A 21,144-nucleotide genomic window follows, 5' to 3' on the forward strand; every position below is an offset into this window, starting at 1 on the left:
GAGAAACTTAAAATTAAAAAACCCTTATTTCACAAATAAACATTCTATTCTTCAAGTGTCAAAAGAAATATTTTCTATGTCAGCCAGTAGATTGAGAAAGGCAACGTAGGGCAAACCAAAGAATTAAAAATAGCAGGACTTGGGTTCAACCTGTAACTCTCCTCCAGCCTAGGGCAACTCTCTAACTCTATCGACTGTCTAGTCTGTCTGTCTCTCCTTCTAGCTCTATTATCCAAAGAATCCACACCCATCAGATTGTCTAAAATGATAGAAAAGGAAAATGACAAATGCTGCAGAAGCTGTATGAAAACAGGTACACTAATTCTTGTTGGTGGAGTTATGAATTGGTTCAACATTTCTAGAAAACTAAACCTAAAGGGCTATAAAACTATGCATTACCCTTTGACCCAGGAATATGTTACATTGATCAAAAAAAAGGAAAAGGATCCATATATTCAAAGGTACTAACAGCAGCTCTTTTGGTGGTGGTAAAAAGCTGGAAAATGAAACATTTGTCCATCAAATGAGGAATGGCTAAACAAAATTATGTTATATGAATTTGATGGAACATTATTGATGTGGGAAAGATTCCTTTCTAGATTCCCACTCCCTCCTAGTTAATGTAATTACCCTTTAACTCACAAATCCTGGTCCCTTTGTAGTCCAATAGAAAGAAGATCCAGACCTGTCCCAGCTCTACCCGGATCTAAGGCAACATCTGGGGCTACATCCAAAAAGCCCCTCTAGCTAAATCTCCTATTATAAAAGGGCCACGCTGGGAACCCCCTCTTTGCAGAGATCCCAAACATGCTAGCCATGTGAGGCCCCTCTGTCCACTGGACCCTCTGTGTGGTGCCCTCCTTATCTCTACCTTCACCCATCTCCTTACTTCTAAACCCAATAATAAACCTTTTTATCAATCTAGCTCTTGGTCCAATAAATGCCTTTATTGGGGACTTGTGCCGCTACTAGACCTCATTTACCACTGTATCCTTGCGCCGAATCCAAGGGGTTACAGGGGAGCTGTTTGACTCCCTATACTCCAAACCTGCCACTAGATCTCAACTAAACCCTAATTTCATTTAGGTACTCCAAATCTAGACCTCAACATTATGCTTTAAGAAACAAAGGGGGTGGTTTAGAAAGACTATCTGAACTGATATGAAGTGAGCAGAACTAGGCCAACAATCTCCACATAAACAGCAATATCATAAAAATAATAAACTGAAAATCTTAGGAACTCTGATCAATACAATAAACCAACACAACTCTAAAGGATTCATAATATAAAATGTTCTCCACATACAGACATATAACAATGGACTCGAGTGCCAACTGAAACATTTTTTTTTTAAAATTTACTTTTCTGGAAAACATGGTAATTGAAGATATTTTATATGACTTCATATGGATAATGGATACTGTATTTTTTGCCCTTGGGGATAAGAGAGAGAAAATTTCGTAGTATTAAAAAATGTTTTTTTTTCCCCAAAAAAATTAGGAGCATTACATTAATGTAAAAAAAAAATTAGTTCCTCAAACTCATTTTTCTCCAGACAACATACTTCCATGAAGCAGGCTCTGTCTGACCCAATATTGTCCCAAGTCATAAACCAATCTTCCTATAAATTCAACTGACATGACTGACCTAAATGTGAAGGAACTCTCTTATCCCAGGCATTAACAATTGGCTTATTACATACAATATACAAGTATCACATTCAAAACATTTTCTTCAAACACACAGCCACTTAAAACAAATGGCTCCTAAGTTGAGAGGGACAAGGAAGCCTGGATAATGATTTTGATTTTGATTTGTTATTGTTTTTTCATTTTTCCTAAGAATATTTTGTTTTTTTGAAAGACTGAAAGCTTTTTAGTCACTAATTTCAGAATTAGAATTGAAAGACCATGTACTATTCCCCCAAAGCACCCAATTGAAACAGGAAGAACCAGCTTGCAGCCAGTTCCTCTTCTATTATTCATCAACTTCAGTAAGTAAGGGCAGCTACCTAGGAGCAAAGAATACATGGTTTCAAGTCCCACCTCACATACTAGTTGGGGACAAATTAGTATTTAATCTCTGATGTTTTGGGGCAACTATTCTGGACTATACATTTCAGAAAATGTTCTAAATGCATTACCAGGAGAGTTTTCTTAGATAAGTGTTCCCTATACCATTGAAATCACACTCCCTGTCCCTATGCCTATAGTTTATTTACTGGCTATCCTTCACAATACAATTTTCAACATAAAAAGCAAGATACTCAACATTTCCTTCCAAGGCAAGCTGCCTTGTTTTTATTAAAAAAAAAAAAAAAAAAAAACATTTGTAGCACATTAAGGTTTGCAAAGCACTTTATACAGTCTTATTTTCTCCTCACAATAACTCTGAGATATAGGTTCTACTATAATCCTCATTTTATAAATGATTAAAATGGCTGTAAGGATAAATTAAAATGTTCAGGATCATACAGAGTATGAATTCAAATTTAGGTCTTTCTGATTCCAAGTCCTGCATTCTTTGTCCAATGTTCCACCCTTAACAAATTAAGAAACTTTGACCCAGAAAAAGTAAATTAACCAACTCAAGATTACAAGGGTTTGATTAGTATCTAAGGCTTTTTCTATAATGAAATCAACCGAGAAAATGAAACTATTTTATAATCCTTAAATTCTACATAAAGGCAATATGATTCCAATACTATATTTCAGCATTAGGTACCAATGCCATTTTCAAAAAGGAAAAAAAAAAATACCTCCATCATTAGAAAGCCTTTTGATGACAATTGAAACAATTCTTGTACACCAACAAAGTGGACATTAGGAAAATTCAATGACAAAATGTTACTGTTTTGACTAAATTTCTAAACTTAAGGACACAGAGTTGATGTTAAAGAGGTGCTTTCAAATGTTGCCCAGTATAAAATATCTTCAGATATTTGGTCTAAACATAGACTCTGGAATTCTCTGCCCAAAACTGTTTTTGTATCCAAATAGTATTTTGCACATGTAAGCATTTAAAAAGTGTTTGTTAAATTATTTCTCCTACAACATTAGGAAATTAGGTGAAGTTAAAAACAAAAGATCAACATTTAATTGAATTAAGTTTATCACCTACATTGTGCATGTGTGTGTGTGTGTGTGTGTATATGTATAGGTGTATATATATATATATATATATATATATATATATATAATCAGTTTTTCTACAAATTATCTTGGATATAGACTTAGAACCTTGTAAACGTTACGTCTCTATTTTTAAATTCATAAACCCATGGTTCAAATTTGTACTCTGATCCCCTTACAAGGAGTATCTCCTTTCCCATGTTCCTAACCAATAAGGGCAAGGGCATGGAAATCAAAAATAATCCCTAAATGAAAAACAAAAATATCCTACTCGCACCTGTAGCTGCAAACAACCCCCTCAGGCCTCTAGCTGCAAAACAGGGACTATATTTCATCTCCAGATGGAACTGGCAGATGGTTTGGTTCAATCTTTAATTCTTGGGAGCTGTCACCATCAGAAATTGTGGCAGCAGAGAAACAGGCTGTCAAAGTCCCCCATCTTCTCAGCAGTTTCCAAATACCCATTTAGTCAAATGCTCTGAGCTTAGGTATGTCGGTCATTCAATACATTTTTGGTTCCCATATAATTTCTCTATTCTTTACTCATCCCCAAAATTTTCCTTAAATGGCTTAACACTTTCAAATTCTACCCAATCACCTTCCTTTAAAGGTTGCCTCCAAGAAAGTTTTTCTAACTCTATCAACCAACAACTTCCTTCTCCTCTGACTTCATGACAACCTATAATAACCATATAATTCAACCATCTTCTGAGTTCTTGACTTTAAATTTCACCAATAAAATTAAGGACATTTGCAGATATCCCTCTTTTCTTCCACTCATCTCAATGGACACTGGCAGTTTTTCACTATTCCTTCTTTGCTGATAACTACGATGAAAAGATAGATTTTCACCTTGCATTAATCCCAAGAATTAAAGATTGAACCCCCCCAATCTCCAGACTTCTGCAGCAAATATGCCCTCACAATCACACTCCATTGTCACATTCAGTCTCTCAGCTCAGCATTCAGCCAGTATCTACTGGCTCTTTCCCTAGAGCCTAGACACATCCATATCTTGCCCATGCTTAAAAAGCCCAAACTAAATGCAACAATCCTTTTAGCTACATTAATGTCCTCTTTCTTTCCTCTCCTCTGTGACTGAACTCTGAGAAAGCTGTCTACACTAAGTTGCTTCCCTCTGCAATCTGGCTCTTGGATTTTAACCTTCAAATAAAACTGTCTCCAAAGTCACAAATTGTTAAATCAAACAGGCATATCTCAATCATCTCCACCTTAGTTCCCCTACTTTCTTCAAGACAACACAAATCCCATGTTCAGTAGTCTTTCCTCATCTCCCCAACTGTTATTTCCTACCCTGCTCAGATTTCATTCCATCTATTGTGTACTAATCTTATATGTACCTACTTTTTATACACTGTTCTCCCTTTTTATATAAACTCCTTGAGATGAGGTGCTGCACACAATAAGTATTTATTAAAATGCCTGGTTGTCAAGTTATGTTTTACCCAGATAAAATTTATGCTACTTGACAATGGGGAACCATTTTGACATTAATATTTCCCCAGGCCCACATGATGCATGTATCATGACTATTTAAGTAAGCAGGTATAATGGAAAACAAAATGGATCTTAAGTCAGAAGACCTGAGTGCTCTCCTCTACCACTCATTTTCCTATGTTACTTTGCAAGTCATTTACTACCTTTGAAGATCCTTTGAAGAACCTTGAAGATTTTACTTTGTTCCTCTTCTATAAAAGGATGGATGATTTCTAGAGTCCCTTTGTAGGTCTAAGACTCTGTGCTCCCATAATACATAACATGTTTAAATTTAGCTTTATATTTAAAATATTAATTCTGGTCCTAATTTTGAGATGATAAAATATATGCATATTTTTTGTTTCCACAAAAAGGATCTAATTTTTCCAAAAGTAAACTTGACAAGCACTGATTTACTGTAAGCCAGGGTAGCTGAAAGGATGATGGGTGTCTTTATAGGGAAGTTAAGAAGAAAGGTAGTTTGAGGGGAAGCTTAGGATTTCAAATTTGGACATGCCAAGTTTAAGACCCCTGGTTTGAGATGTTCTGGAGATGTGAGATCAAAGGTCAGCAGTGAGGTTAGGACCATATAAGTAGATCTGACAATTAGCCTAGAGATGATAGCCAAATCCACAGAAACTGATTCAATCACTAGGTTTAAAAAAAAAAAACCAAGGTAAAAAATCAGCAAAGGAAAAGGTCTTGCCAGGATCAAACACTGGTGTAGACTTATATTTAGCAGACAAAACCTAAAAGACAATCCAGAAATGTAATAGGAAGAAAATTAGGGAGCCAGCAATGTCCTGAAAACCTATAGAAAAGTGAATGACAGTGTCAAAAGTACAGAGAGGTGAAGCAGAATGAGAAATAAGAAAAGGACATTAGTTTAGGTAATTAAGGGATCAATTAACTTTGGAGAGAACAGTTTTGGTTTAATCATGTTGAGAAGACAAGTAAAGAGGAGGAGGAAAGGAAGTAGAGGTGCCTATTATAGATAGCCTTCTCAAGGAGTATAACCTCAAAAGGGAAGACAGATACAATAACTATTAGAAGGAAGACAGATCAAAAGGATCCAATGAGCACTTTCTGAGATGGGAGAGAATTATTAGAGGGAGGACGATCTTGTAGAGAGGGAATGGAATCATGAAAGATTTGCTTTAATAAGAATAAAGGACCACTTCTTTATGTGAGATGGAGACAAAGGTAGTGGTAGAAGCCACCTGGATGATATGAAATAAGGAGGGGAAAAGAGGAGGCTCTCCACAAATTGTCAATTTTTTCAGTGAAATAAGGAAACATCTTCAGCTGAGGACATAATAGGGGGAGAGATATGGGAGGCTGAGAGGAGATGAAAGGTTTGTAAAAGCTACAATGTAGAGTGAATATGCAATGAAGACCCAGGATCGAGTAACCCATGTATAGTGAATCAGGAGAGCAGTTTCATCAGATAATGGAATTTTCAGAATTAATGAACATGGAAATGGGACATTTGTGAATGATGAACAAGATTAAGAGTATGATCATCTCTGTAGTTGAAGTGAGATGGAGGAACAGATGATAGGAAATGGGGCAAAATGAGCAACTGGGAGGTAAGAGTGGCTGAGGAAGAATTAATATCTGTGCTAGTATGAGAAGCAGAAGTTGAGAAGGAAAGACTGTGAGGCAGGAATTGAACTTATGGAAAAAAGAAGTGACTGCCTAGAGGCCCTTAGACAAGTTACCAGAATTTAAATAAGGTGTATATAGGTACTGAATGAACTTCAAAAAAGAGATTAACCGAGTGATGGTAGTGGAGAATTTCATACTAGGATGCAGCAATGGGGAAACAAGGAATATTCTAAATTTTTTACTTCAACCAGTAATTTGTACCATATTTGATGTCAAAATATTTTGACACTATCAGCAGAGGCAGGTGCTGGGCAACTAATTTTCTGTTCTTTATCTCAAATAACATTATCTATACAGCACTCAGCACAATGTCTGGCACATAAGTAGGCATTATATAAATATAAAAAAATAAATGCACATTCCCTTCCCCTTACAAAATTCCAACAAAAATTTTGAATTACTCCTGCACTTTGAAGTAGTATAAGCTGGTCATCAAGGGAATGGAATGGGACAAGGATATGTATATAAAGATTGTATTAAATTTTTACTACTCAAGAACAAAATTAAAAGTCTACAAGTTGACAATAAAATATTTCTGCTCTTTTGGCAGAAGTAAAGCACAAAGATTAGCAGAATATTTCTTAAGGACTTACTTGCTCAGAATTATAACTGTGCAAAATACTAATTTGGCCTTCAAAATTTATAGTCTTATTAAGCAGATAAAAGAGGGATCCATTAACCTGGCATCTAGAGAATGCTGAACAAGTTAGTATTTAAGGTAAAGGATACATAGGAAACATTTCAAACTGAACTTTTTATATGTTTCAAATTCAACCTGTCCAAAACTGAATTGTCTCTTTCTCAAAAGTCATACTTCTTCCAAAATTTTCCAATTACTATCAGAAAGGCACCATTATCTGACCAACAGGATGATTTCAGAAAAGCCTGGAGAGACTTACATGAACTGATGCTGAGTGAAATGAGCAGGACCAGGAGATCATTATATACTTCAACAACAACACTATATGATGATCAATTCTGATGGACCTGGCCATCTTCAGCAATGAGATGAACCAAATCAGTTCCAATGGAGCAGTAATGAACTGAACCAGCTACACCCGGCGAAAAGAACTCTGGGAGATGACTAAGAACCATTACATAGAATTCCCAATCCCTCTATTTTTGTCCACCTGCATCTTCGATTTCCTTCACAGGCTAATTGTACACTATTTCAGAGTCCAATTCTTTTTGTACAGCAAAGTAACAGTTTGGACATGTATACTTATTTTGTATTTAATTTATATTTTAACATATTTAACATGAATTGATCATCCTGCCATCTAAGGGAGGGGGTGGAGGGAAGGAGGGGAAAAACTGGAACAAAAGGTATGGCAATTGTCAATGCTGTAAAATTACCCATGCATATAACTTGTAAATAAAAAGCTATTTAAAAAAAAAAAAAGGCACCTTTATCCTTCCAATTACTCAGTTACAACTTCAGTCATCCCCAATTCCTCACTCTCTTTCAGTCCAAAAATGCTTATTGATTGCAAAGGGAAACTAAGAACAGCCTAAATGTAGCACATGGATCAGTCCTCAGCAGTAGTTGGAAATATATGGTAAGGTAGATTAGGGAATAAAGGCTTGTACAAAAGAATGACCAAAGCAATAGTTTGGATTAACCTAGTAGTAGTTATCTTTTCTTCTCCCTTAAACTACACTTCCCTTGATTTCATCAGCTCCTATGAATGTAATAATTATCATCCCTATTTTGGTGATTCTCAATTCCAAACCTCAATATATAGGACTAGAATCACATCTCCAATTGCCTATTGGACATCTTAAACTTGATGTTCTCTAGACTGGAGCTCAATATGTCCCCATTTCTGAATTTCCGTTTTACTGTGAGAACACCATACAGAGGATAACATCTTGGGTCAATCTAGGTTGGTAGCTGTGAATATAATTCTTCAGACGCCCATTTGGCAAAAACACTGGAGTATTTTCCATTTCCCTCTCCAGCTTATTTTAACAGATGAGGAAAATGACACCAAGAGTTAAGTAACTTGCCCAATGACTTTCCACACAGCTAATTAAGTATCTGCAATCAAATTTGAACTCAGTTCTTCCTGACTCCAGGCTGGGCACTTCATCTACTGAACCATCTAGTTCTAATGTAAGCAGTTTCCCCTCAACTCTTCACTTTCACTCTCCCCATATCCAATTTGTTACCAAAGTCTTCCAATTTTGCCCTCTAACAACTCTTGTAAACACCTCCTTTTTGCTTCTAACACTGCTACCACTCTAGTACAATTCATCACCTCACATCCTCAACTACTTCGATAACTTTTTGTCTTCCTAGTAGTACAAGTCTCTTCCCACATCACTCCATTCTCTAAAAAGTCAAATTAACTTTCCCGATCATGGTCATAAATTAAATATAATTTAGAGATTCCCTATGAACTTCAGGATCAAAAAAGAAAATTGTTTGATATTTACAATTCCTTCACATCTTTCCAAGTCATTCTATATCTCCCTCCCTCACTACAGTGCCTTCATGCTGTTCCTTGAACATGACATTCCATTGCCCTCCATCATCTCTTGAATCATTCTCTCCTACTTTGGCTCTATCTTCTGATGGCTTCTTTCCAATTCCAGCTAAAATTCCACTTTCTACCCAGAAGTCTTTCCTAACCTTATGAAGTGCCATCTTTCCTGTTGACAATTTCAAATTTATATCCCATCAATTTCATTCATGCATAACCTAATTTTTTTCTGTGTTGTCTCTCCTATAACTGTAAATTTCTTGACAGCAAGAACTGTCAAATGTCTTTCTTTGTATTCTCAGCACTCAGAACAGAACCTGGCACATTATTAATGCTTATTGACTACAAGGTAAACTGGAAATGAGACAAGTTATGGGAATAAACGTTAAATCACCATGTCCATGATACAGATGAACCATGGGAGAAGGAAGAAACAATAAGAGTTATTATGAGAGTTGTTAAGGGGTAAACATTGCCTAATTTAGCTAGCCTCCTAGAAAAATGGAGTTGTCCTGACAGAAATAAAAAGTTCTTAAGAGATACAAGGCACCTTGCTGAATAATAGATATAGTTCTAGCTAGCTATGGAGCCTGAAAGACCTGAGGATTCAAGTTCTGTTTCTGATACACACTGGCTATGTGATCCTGGGCAAACCAATCTCCAAGAGTCTAGAAAAAGTTTCTTCATTTCAGAATTCCCAGACCCCATGAAATCACAAGTCTATTTCCCCTCATTTCTAAAAGGTACAAAATTCCATTCTCCAAGAAAACGTGCACATTGATGATTATATTAAAGCATAGGCATTAAAAAAAAAAAAAAAAAAAACTTTTCTCAGAGCAGCTAGGTGGCGCAGTGGACAAAGGACCAGCCCTGAAGTCGGGAGGACGCGAGTTCAAATCTGATCTCAGACACTGAACACGGTCTAGCTGTGTGACCCTGGGCAAGTCACTTAACTCCAATTGCCTCAGGAGGAAAAAAAACACCCTCTTCTTGATATCACTCTTCCTTAACCAATGAAATGACAAAGACTTAAGAAAATGCCAATCTCATACAGATATGTTAGGAATATAACCTAAAGAAGTAGAAGATAAAAAGGACTCATGGATACCAAAATATTTATAATAGCAAAGAACTGGAAACCAAGTAGATATCCAATGATGAAAAGATAAATTGTGGTATATGAATATATATGTGGTATATATGACTATGAAAAATTCAGAGCTCAAGAAGATTTGTATGAAATGATGTAAAATTAAGTAAATTAAACTAGGTAAATGATAAACAATAACAATAGTATTAAAAGAATGCTCTACAGTTATAATGACCAGGAGGGTTCCCCTCCCCCCATTCCTCTCCTCCCAGAAAAATATGAAAAGCCACCTTCTCCTTTCTTTTAAGAAGGTAATTTAAGAAAGAGCAATACATTTTCTTTTAAATCTGGCAAACACTCCAACTTTGAAACCAAATTATGGAAGCATTTTAACTTAAGATTCCACAAGACCCCACAAGCTAGCAAGCTGTACCAACCAGAGCTCTGACTTTTTGACACTTTTCAATTGCAAAACAATCATTTTAACATAAAAACAGACCGAAATTACCAATAAGGCTTTAAGGAGTCTGGTGAGTCACTGGTATGGAACTGGGGAAGATTTAAATTAATCCCACATTCCCAAAACACTAGCGAGGACTACAAGCAAAAATTGTAGTTATGGTGCATAGCAATCTGGGTTAACTGACTCAGGTGGGGACCCTGGGGACTCTTAAGGCAGAACAATATAAAGTGTTTTGTTTGGGAGAGAAGATGGACAGATGCCTTTAGCACTCTGCTTATCAGTTTTTAATCCTTTTCAACAGCTTTTAACCACTAGAAAAATTCTATTACCTAACAATACTGGAATGGTTATTTTTGTTTGGGGTTGTTTTTTTTGGGGGGTGGGGGTGGATTTGAAAGTAATAGGGGGTTTCAATACTTGAAACACTTAGGCTTCCTGATCTATGAACCAGATTTGGGGGAAGATTAGTAGGAGAAATAGGACAACACTAAAATGATTTGTTGCTTTACCATTTCTAATAGGCTTTACATTCCTACGGTTAGATGAGTAAAGAAACTAACACTTCTGAGCAAAAATTCCGTAATACAATGAAATGAGGTAAACTGAGAAATGCTTTAAGATCATAACAAAAACCAACATCATAGACCACAGCAACTGTGGATTAACACTTTCCACATACCCTGTACCATTCAAAAAACCTTCAACTCAACCGGCTTATAGGTCTTTCTCTTCACCTTTTAATCTCAATTGTACTAATGTACACACATAAGACTGTACAGGCTACAAGAACAGCCTAACTCCTTTTCAAGTAATATGTGCTCACAGCAAAGTCATTAACAAATAAAGCCAAAATGCCGTTTTCCTTATTCCTTCACCTTTATTTGCAATTTAGATTATTCCAAATAATGCAGTATTGCAGGCAGTCACTTTTATCCTTCCATTCATTGTGAGCCCAAATCACTATCAGGTGATTATCTAGCATAGATGACGCTGCTAAACCAATTCTGTCCTTAAAAATCAGATGGACAATAACCACTTTGGTTTTTTTCCCCCCTAAGCTGATAGCTATTGAGCTCTTTTGTTTATGGATCTCACTTAAGGACTGACAAGTTCCAAACTTGATGCAATTACTGCAATTAAAATATTCAAAAGAACTTCACCAAAAGAGAAGCCATTTGAGCTCTGCAATGAGCTGCCCTCCATGAAGTGATTGACAAATTATCTTTGATAAGCAGCTTTCATTTTATGCCTTTGCTTTTAATAAAAGATTACATAAATTAATCATTACAAAAATTTAATCATTAATTAAAAATAAAAGTTACATCTCTTGAGGATTGCATACACAATCAACTCTGTAAGCTCAACTATTCTGTTTTCCTACCTTCAAGGATGCCTTTGGTACACAATTTCTCCCCCTCCCCCACTTGTGATTTCATTAGTTTAAGGATCTTGCCAGGGAAGAGGTTCTTTTTCCTTATGCACCTCATGCATAACTGTTCAGCAATGTTAACAGTCTTCGAGGGTCACTTGGATCATAGCTACTGACTGGATGAAGATCAAAATAAGAGCAAAACTTCAAGTAAGGTCTTCCTGACTCCACTGAGGGGAAAAATTGAAGAAATGGTAAAAATAAGTACAAAGGCCAAGAAATTCTGATAATTTCTTAGTCACTTTTTTGCTGAGGCAATTGGTGTTAAGTGACTTGTCCAGGTTCACACAGCCAGGAAGTGTTAAATGTCTGAGGCCAAATTTGAACTCAGGTCCTCCTGACTTCAAGGCTGGTGCTCTATCCACTGTACCACCTGGCTGCCCTTGGTCACATTTTTGTGATTTTAAAGTAGATCATGCATTTTTTTCTGGGTATTCTTTCATCTTTGAGATATAGAGACTTAAGCTCTCAACAAACTCAAAATCAAGTCACAACCCACCTCTCTGCAGTGATCTCATTTGTGTTTATTTTAGCTGTTCTTACATCTTTCTGTGGTTTAACATCAGTTTCATTTGTTCATGCCACACATCAAGAACTATTGAATTCAAATGTGGTAGATCCTTTGACTATCAAATGTTAGAAAAATCTTTGTAATTCTTTGCTCCACTTTCTTTGTGTTCATAATTTTTTCCCGGTTTTTCATTAAAAGCCTTGTAGATTAACTAAACTTTTTTTGTTAATTTTTTTTTACATGTATGTTTAACTTTTTTAATACACCATTTCTTTGGGAGAGAAAAGTCAGAACAAAAGGGAAAAACCACGACAGAAGGAAAAAACCAACAGAAAAAAAAAGTGAACAAACATAGCATGTGTTGATTTACATTCAATCTCCCTAGTTCTTCTGGATGCAGATGGTGTTTTCTATGCAGTTTGTTGGGACTGTATTTAATCTCACTAAATTTTCTAGAAACCTTTTTGCTATTATAGAGATACCAAAAAAACATTCCAACATAAGAATTTTAAAACAATTTTTATTATAAACTGGTGTTACCCTTGGCTGCCATACTTCTACAGACAATCATTTGCTGGCTGAGACTAGGTTCTTTGGGTTTCTTTCTGGCAACTGATAATCACTTAATAGACAGGAAATAACTGGTTGATGTAGGAATCATTTCAGAACCATCTGTGCTGAGCCTACACAAGTTGGGCAAAGTAAAAAACACTATTCACTATGGAAAAACAGAAGAAAAATACATGAAATGCAATTGAGGCAATTCCAATCTGACTTATTAAAACAATCTGAGGAAAAAGGGGAAATGGATAAGAGGATATAGACAACTACTGTTTCCCAAAGAGATTTGTAAAGTAATTTTTTTGTGTGATGTTATTTGTTATTCCTCATGTCCATCACCTCCATATTTTCTTCTCCAGATGTGCATGATATAAAGCAATATATAGATACCAAGTTAGAATGGAGAAAGAATTTGGATTCAACTCCCTCAGATGACTCTTACTGGCTGTTACATTCTGCAATCTCAGTTAAGCTCTCCTTCCTACCCCCCCCCCCAACTCTAAAACTAAGTAATTAAGAAGTTGATCTTTACATGTTCAATAAGTTTGTTCATCTGGAGTTCTCTACACATCTAAAGAATCCAAAAGACACTTTCAAAGGGGTCTCAAGGTCAAAGGTCAAAGTATTTCCTCATACCAAGAGGTTTTAATTTCAAATGAGTTACCATATAAAAGGTTTTAATATACAAATTAAAAATGGGGATTGAGGGAGTCATTATTAGTTGACATAGCTTAACCTAAAGCAAACCTTAAATTGTTATGAAAGTGCTATTACTAGCTATTATTTTTTTTAACAGTTTGTAGCTATATCCCACATAAACAAGACTTTTTTGGAGGAAGGGAATCCTCAATTTTTCATAAATGAAAAAGGACCTGGTTTGCAATGAAGGCCTGAGGTTTCATCTGTGTTACATAAATCATTTGCCTCCTTTCTTATTTCTTGAACCCTAGCTTCTAAAATATTTTTCAAAGTCCTCCCTCTATCTATACATTAAGATGACCATGTATATGATTATTTCAATTGGAAGATCAACAATTTTTTCTCCTCATCTGACAGAGCAGCATATGAATAGTTATCTTGGTTACAATTTTTTTTTCCCTTTTTCTGCAAGGCAATTGGGGTTAAGTGACAAATGTCTGAGGCCCAATTTGAACTCAAGTCCTCCCCTCCAGCTAAGGCTCTCTATCTATTGTACCATTGCAGCTGCCCCTTGGTTATTCTTTCTGTAAGGGTTAATTAGGAGCACTTTAGTAAGAAATGAGAAAACATCTCATGAAACTTATCTTTGACTGCATGGTAGATAAAGAATCAACTCTTTTATTCTCCTTATTCAAAGAGACAATATACTTGCCTTTTGGCAAGAAAGTCAAGATAGATGGTTCCTTCAGCTCCTCTGATGAGTTTGTCTATTCTTGGGTCACTGAACAAGGACCTTAGATATAATACCAACTCATAAGATATTATTTATAGACAATTAAAAAATTATTTTAGCAGCCTTTACTCTCTCAATGCCATCAATGCCTCCTCAATGCCAAAGCAAAGAATTAGGGAGCCTTTTGTACATTTTTTTCCCTGCTACATGAGGTAGCCACAACCCAAGGATTCACCAAGTTACCAGTTACCAGTGGTGATAAGCCACTACAAACAGATAGGCTGATCCTTGAAAGCAATTTGTGTCTAAAACCAGTGCAAGACATGCTTAAAATAACTGAAAAGAAATAAGATTAGCCAGCAGTGTAGCTTTAAAAAAAGCTTTAAAGGCAAGACCTGAAAACAACTGTTATGTGGAGAAGTCAAAATACAAATTTGGTTATTCAGTCTGTTCAACCATAACAGTAGGACCAAAAGAGTCAGCTATAAAGCTGGAAGGGAACCTCAAAGAAAAACCCTCTCATTTTACAGATGAGTAAACTGATGCTCAAGAAGGCCATCAGGGTAGTGAAAGTGAATGCTAGAATTTTAACAGATTTTATGACTCTCGTGTTCTTTCCAATGAATTACAATGGATGTAAAGGAAAATACGTCCAATATGATATGTGAATACAAAAGATGCATGACCTGGGGACACGAATATAAACAAGTTCTCTTCCTATGTGATCAGTCTTCTGACCTGTTTACTAGTAGAGCTAGCAGATTTCCATGGAGCACTTTACATGCGTTACCTCAAATAATCCAAGTGAAACTATTAAAGTCTGTAACATTTAATACCAAAAAGCAACAGGCATTCAGGAAAGAAATCTCTTAGTGCCGAATTCAGGGGAGAGGGAGAGACAAGTGGGATGCAAAAGTCAGATGTGCATTTGGGACAAAAAAGTAAAGATCAAGGGGTAATGACAAGTTGCAAGCATCAAATGATGGAACTAGAAGACACTTGAGGAAACCAAGAAAGCATCCTCAAGTATTTTAAAGTTGTTGACTAATCATAGGCTTAATTATGGTAGGTGCAACTAGTCCAACTTCCCCTCTACTCTTGTTTTACAGATGAGAAAACTGGGGCCCACAGGAAGTTTTGTGACTCGCCCACTGAGTGACAGAGACAGGATTTAAGCCCAGCTTAAACTCCAACTCCAGGACACTTTTCATTCACTCTACCATATTAGTCTAGAATTCCTTTCCAAAGTTTGAAAAGGACTGAAACTATTGCCATTAATGTTCCAAGAAGGTTAAGATCCAGGACACCTGAAAAGCAATTATGCTGACCTAAAGACACTTTAGACAGAAGAGTCCACACTTTAGTAGTTATTTCACTTGAATTAAGTGGGATGAAAAAAAGATTGGAAATGTAAAGATTTCACCACCTATAACTTCCAGGTCAGGTCTGTTTCTTCTGCACTATTTCCCACTCTTTTTAACATAAAAAACACTACACTCCTCCCAAGTAATTCCAAATTAGAAACCTGTCTTCAATAGCCATAGTACACAAGCTTTAGTGACTTTTCGGGGCAGAAGCAAAGGTAAGATAAAAATCATCTCTTCCTTCCATCCTTCCACAGAAATTGCTCTCTATTGAGGCTTAAAAAAAAAAAAAAAAAAAAAAAAGACTGGCCTTAATTAACAAATCTGTTGCAACTTTCCCCTTTGCACCACCCCTACAAATGCAGATTATCTGTCAGTGTTACAGAACTTATCTTTAAATGCTAATGAATCACTCCCTATAACTATATAATGAACAAAGCAAAATAAATAACTTGAGGAACCAAATACAAAATAACCCCAAATTGCTCAAAAACATTAAGCCATGTATTTACTAGGCTAACCTAAACAGATTTTAGATTTGAGAGGCATAATATCTAAAAATTACAGTCAATAATGTCAGAAACTATTGTAGATCTTGGAACCCATGGCACTCACTATAGCAATCCACTTCTTTAAATACCATACACCTTAATTTTCTAATCCATAATAAGAATTTACTTTTTTTTTTTTGGTAAGAAAACTTATTTTCAAAGTTTTAGATTTCCTTTCTACTAATAAAACTTATTGTACAGAACTCGAATCTAATAAAAATAGTTGGTAAATATAGTTGATCTGAAATCATCCTTTATCTCATTTTTGCCACAACAGAAATCTATTTGTCACTATCTTCACTGAGAATTCCTAAGATATTAGTAATTACCTTATCTATGTTGTCAAATCTGGAAGCCATGAAGAGCACCGACTTATTTTTCCTCCTTGAAAAAGCCTGTCATAATCCTATTTTTAAAGATTCCCTTCTAGAAGCAAGGAAGGTGAAAAGGGGAAGAGAAAATAAAGCAACATAGATACTAAACTCCTCCAGTAAGTTAAGATGTAATAAAAGATTTTAGCTGAAATTTTTAAAATAAGTAATGAAAAGAGTCTAAACATATATCTGGGAATTGGATTCTAGATTTTAAAGTGAGGGCAAGGGAGAAAGAGGGAACGACCTTGAGGAGATAATTATGGTCAGAACTGAAAAGCTATTAATTTTTAAATGACTGAGAAGATAAGGCAGTGAAGATAATTTATGCCCAGAAGAAGAATATATAGGTCACTATATTTTCGAGGTTGTGGTAAAATCTATGGATGGTGACAGGAAGCAAGAAACAATTGTGGAGAAGGGTCATCTATAGATAAGGAAGAACCATAAAAAAAATCAAAATTTTAGAGTTACTTAAGAAACAGATTAAAGAAAAAGTACAGAAAAATCCAAATAACAGACCTATCTACCCTTTGGGCCCGATATGCTTGCAGCAGTTACATTCCTTGCTTAATCTACATCACTACATAAATCCATGTAGCAATTAGTTTTACACAAGAAAAATTCAATAAAACTAAACGACTCCCTCAAAGTTAACGAATCTTAAGGAGACAAATTCCAAAAAGAATCTAGGGAGCCTGATTCCAGATAAGTATTCTTTCCATTATACAAGATAAACCAGGATAAAGCAGTATCATGAAATCCTAGAATAGAATGAAGATTTTTAAAAGGTACTAGCCAAAAGAAGCTTGGATAAAATTGTCAAACTAGGAAGTGAGGATGGAGATTGGGGTTAAACCATGAATCTGAAATACAATTCAGTTGAGCATTAGCAATTAAGCATACTTGGCAATTCTAACACAAAGTTAGAAAAGCTAACCCTCCTAGTTATAAAGTTAAATACAATTTTTTTTTTCTTGAGGAAAAGAGAAAGGACCCCAAGGCAGACAACAAAAGAAACAAACAGCATCAAGGAATGATGTATTCAAGGGATTTTATGACTAAGTGGGCAACATAGTTTATTTTGAATTTCTAAGACTTATCCTTAACATTCTCTGGATGTGAAAAGTAAATTCATAATATTTCATTTCTTTTATCTCTTCAATCATTAAAAAAAAAAAAAAGACAGTGAATCTTCAATAATTAACTAAGATGGGATACAAACATGGAGTATATTCCAACTAAAGAAAAACAAATTACTAAAATCAAGATTAAATTTTACCAAGCACTGAGCTGCATTGTGGTAGATTTTACCACAACCTCAAAAATATTAGTCTGATGTTAGCTACCCCTAAATTCTCCAGATTGACTTCTTTAGTTCTAAAATTGGATACCCTCTCCCCAATTTCCTACAAAGAACCTCATGATCAGTTAACTTAAGAGTTAATTCAGCAGAACAGCAGGCAGCGTAACTAGTGGAAAAGCTGTAGCATTTACAGCCGTTTCAAAGTAGTAATTAGTTCAAAATTTAGAGCTAAAAAGGATCTTAGAGGACATTCAACACCAAACTCTTCATTTTAGAGATGAAGAAACTGAGATACAGAGAGGTTATTAATTTGCCTTGTGTGACAGCTATATATATATATGGAATATATATGGAATAATCTGAACCTAGACCTTCTGACTCCAAGACTAAGTATTCTAATTCTTTACATCATTCCCTCTCAATGTTTATTTTCTGGGCTTGTAGAAAAAAAAATCTTAATTACTTTGCAATTGAAGGCTGCTACTTTCACTCAAGTACCAGAGTCTACTCTCGGACTCTCAAAACCAACAAAATCTAAACTGTGTGATTACTACCATATTTAATTAAGCAGTAAGTTTCTTACTAAAGTTTCTTATAAACAGGTTAAAAAAAGTCCCATTTTAACATTTCTAAAACAAGGCACTACTCTTTTTAAAGGACAGATTTTTCAGAAAATTTCAAGCTGAATATCCTGAATTCTTCCAAATATCAAGACCACGTGAAAAATCTCAACTCAAGGATAGTCGGCTCTTTCATATCAAAACTAAAACCTGTGACTTCAGTCCTTGAGCTCCCCTCGGTACACAAAGGAAAAACCAGTTCAAACTACATGTTCAAACATGAGTTGACCATACTTCATGTAACACACAAGTGTCAAGTTTTGAAAGTACATTAACTTCTCCATTACTTCATTTTCTATTCAAAAGATTAGTAATTAGTTTCTACCTGTCCTAAGACCTTTTTATTAATAAAATAAAAATCGCTCCTGCTTTCTTTTCATAGTAGATTATTTTTAAAAATCCAAAATGCTATTTTTAACTACGTACCTAAGTAAACAAAGCATATGTGAAATCAGCTGTTTCAAGTTTCACCCTTCTCTCCCCCCCACCCGGATCGCGGCAAAAACAGCCAAAAACCTTAGACTGATGATCAAATGCATGCTATTTTAAAGGCTACTCGAAGGAGGGAGGAAGCCAATCTTCGTTTTGTCAAGTTCACCTGTAAAAATGACTCGGGGCCGACCTTCTACCAAAGGCACTGAGACAACTGAGGCAAAGGTGGCTCGTCTCCGAAACAGCGGGCGGATTGCTAGGGTGCCGTTTGGGAGGGAGGGAAGCCGCCCACAATCACCGGGTGGGAGCCGCGACGAGGCCCCAGTACAGAGTCAAAACTCTCACCCCTTCACTCGGCAATGACGTAATCTTTCACACTGCGTTTGTAGAGGGCTTTAAAAAAAAATAATAAAAGGAACAAAGAAAACGAGCGCCCAGGGAAGCCATCAGGTGAGCTTCGCCGAGGGGGAGGGGTCGCGGCCTAGGTGCTGCACCTGGGGGGGGGGGGGCGGTCCGGATCGCCTTGGCCACGGTGGGCTGGGGGATCCAGGTAATCGGGGGCTGCAGAACGAGGGGCTCGAGGGGGCTGCCCCAGGGATAGGGGTGGGACAGGAAGGGCGTCGCCGCCCGGCCCGGGAACCCTGACGGACCCCGCTTTCCCCGGGCGGCGGCGGCAGCGGTGGTTCCGCTCCCCTCCCCCAGCGTAGCAAGATGTCCGCGGCGGGCGGCGAAGCAGGAAGTGGGAACCCGGCCGGAGCGAGGGTAGGCGTTCGGCGGCAGCCACCCCCAACGGGTGGGACCCCCCTTCCTTAGCGGCTTCCCCTCCCCCTGTTCCCACCGCGACCAGTGACAGCCCGGCCCGAGCGGAGACCCCCTCGAGCCCCGGCTCTCTCTCCCCACCCCCAACCTCCATCCGCCCCGAAGGACCTGTCCCCGCCACCAAAACGCCCGGAACCTTGCCAGCGCCTTCGCTCGCTAGCGGCCGGGGCCGCGGACCCACCGCAGGCAGGGAGGCACCAGGGGTCGGGTCGGGGGAAGGGGGGAGTTATCCCCAAAAGAAGCCCCAGTCTCCCGAGCACTCACCTCAGCTTCTCCGCCGGGGCGTTGGCAGCACTGCGCGGGGTCTCCTCCGCTCCCGAGCAGGGGCACGCCGCTGACGTCAGCGCGCACGCCAACCGGCGCAATGGCTGGATGGGGTGAGCCGGCGGAAGCGGAGGAGGTGCCGAAGGCCTGAAGAAGCTGCTGCGCAGCCGCAAGAAGAACCTTCTCTCTTCCTCCTCCCTCCCCCCAGCCTGGTTCTCTCGGAGCCCCGCCCGCTAGTTGGACATGCGCAGTGTCTAAAGGCACTTCCTCTCTCCGAGCCTCCTCCCTAGACCCTTATTCTTCCTGCCCGGGAACCCTGTGGATTTGGGCTCTGGGGAGCCGAGTTCTAACCACAATCCAAGTAGCCGGTCGTGGTTAATTAGTTAAGGGATACGGAGCAAAAATTAAACAGTCCTTGCTTTACATCCTGCCCAGGGAGAAATGTACAAAATAAATAATACTAGTAACAATGTAGCGCTTTAAGGTTTGCAAAATGCTTCCCCAATAAAACCTCACTTGAACCGCAGTCAGGAAAACATCGAGTTCAAATCCCGACCCAGAGTTACTAGCTATGTGACTTCAAGCAGGTCCCATTCAACCTCTGCCACAGCGGATGGAGCTATGACTCTTTCAGGTTTTATCGGCAAAATAAATGTACTATAGTTTGCCATTTCCTTCTCCAGCTCATTTTACAGATAAGGAAACTGAGGCAAACAGGGTGAAGTCACTTGGCCAGGCTCACACACTAAAGGGTGTCTGAGGCCAGATTCGAACTCAGGAAAATGAGTCTGGTGGACTCCAAGCCTGGCATTCTATTCAGTGAGTCACCTAGCTGCCTCAGTTACCTCCTCTGTAAAATGGGAATTTCAATAGCACCCACCTCTCAGAATGGGGAGAATCCAAAATAAATAATATTTGTAAAGCACCTACCAAACTCTAAAGGTTTAATGTGTTTCTGCTATTATTAGGTGTATTGAGGACCCCATTTTACAGATGAGGACACTGAAGAGATAGAAGTCAAATGACTTGCTTAATGTCTCACAGCTGATGAACTCAAGCGGTTGAACTCAGATCTTTGTGACTGCAGATTCAGAGCTGGCCGAAGTAGCCGAGAACTAACTAACGGCATCAGCAGCTAGCTGGGGTATATTTCTAATCACTTAATTTTTACTAAGCTTCCATTTTCTCACCTGTAGAGTAAGGATAAT

The 21,144-nt window shown here is 37.6% G+C and overlaps 1 protein-coding gene across 2 annotated transcripts in view; it reads right to left on the bottom strand.

Annotated features, from left to right (window-relative positions):
• Window positions 1–20,036, bottom strand: part of CDC42 (cell division cycle 42) — a 41,840-nt gene extending 21,804 nt beyond the window's left edge. The window contains exon 1 of one of the 2 annotated variants that reach the window (XM_003764880.4): window positions 19,937–20,035. The gene's annotated coding sequence lies outside the window, so the exon portion shown is untranslated. Of the gene's footprint in view, window positions 1–19,936 lie in introns of both variants that reach the window. The other variant, XM_031962646.1, reaches the window with a different exon arrangement.
• Between the last annotated feature and the right edge of the window lie 1,108 nt (window positions 20,037–21,144).

This window comes from Sarcophilus harrisii, chromosome 3 (genome assembly GCF_902635505.1).
Source record: "Sarcophilus harrisii chromosome 3, mSarHar1.11, whole genome shotgun sequence".
NCBI classification, from domain to species: Eukaryota; Metazoa; Chordata; class Mammalia; order Dasyuromorphia; family Dasyuridae; genus Sarcophilus; species Sarcophilus harrisii.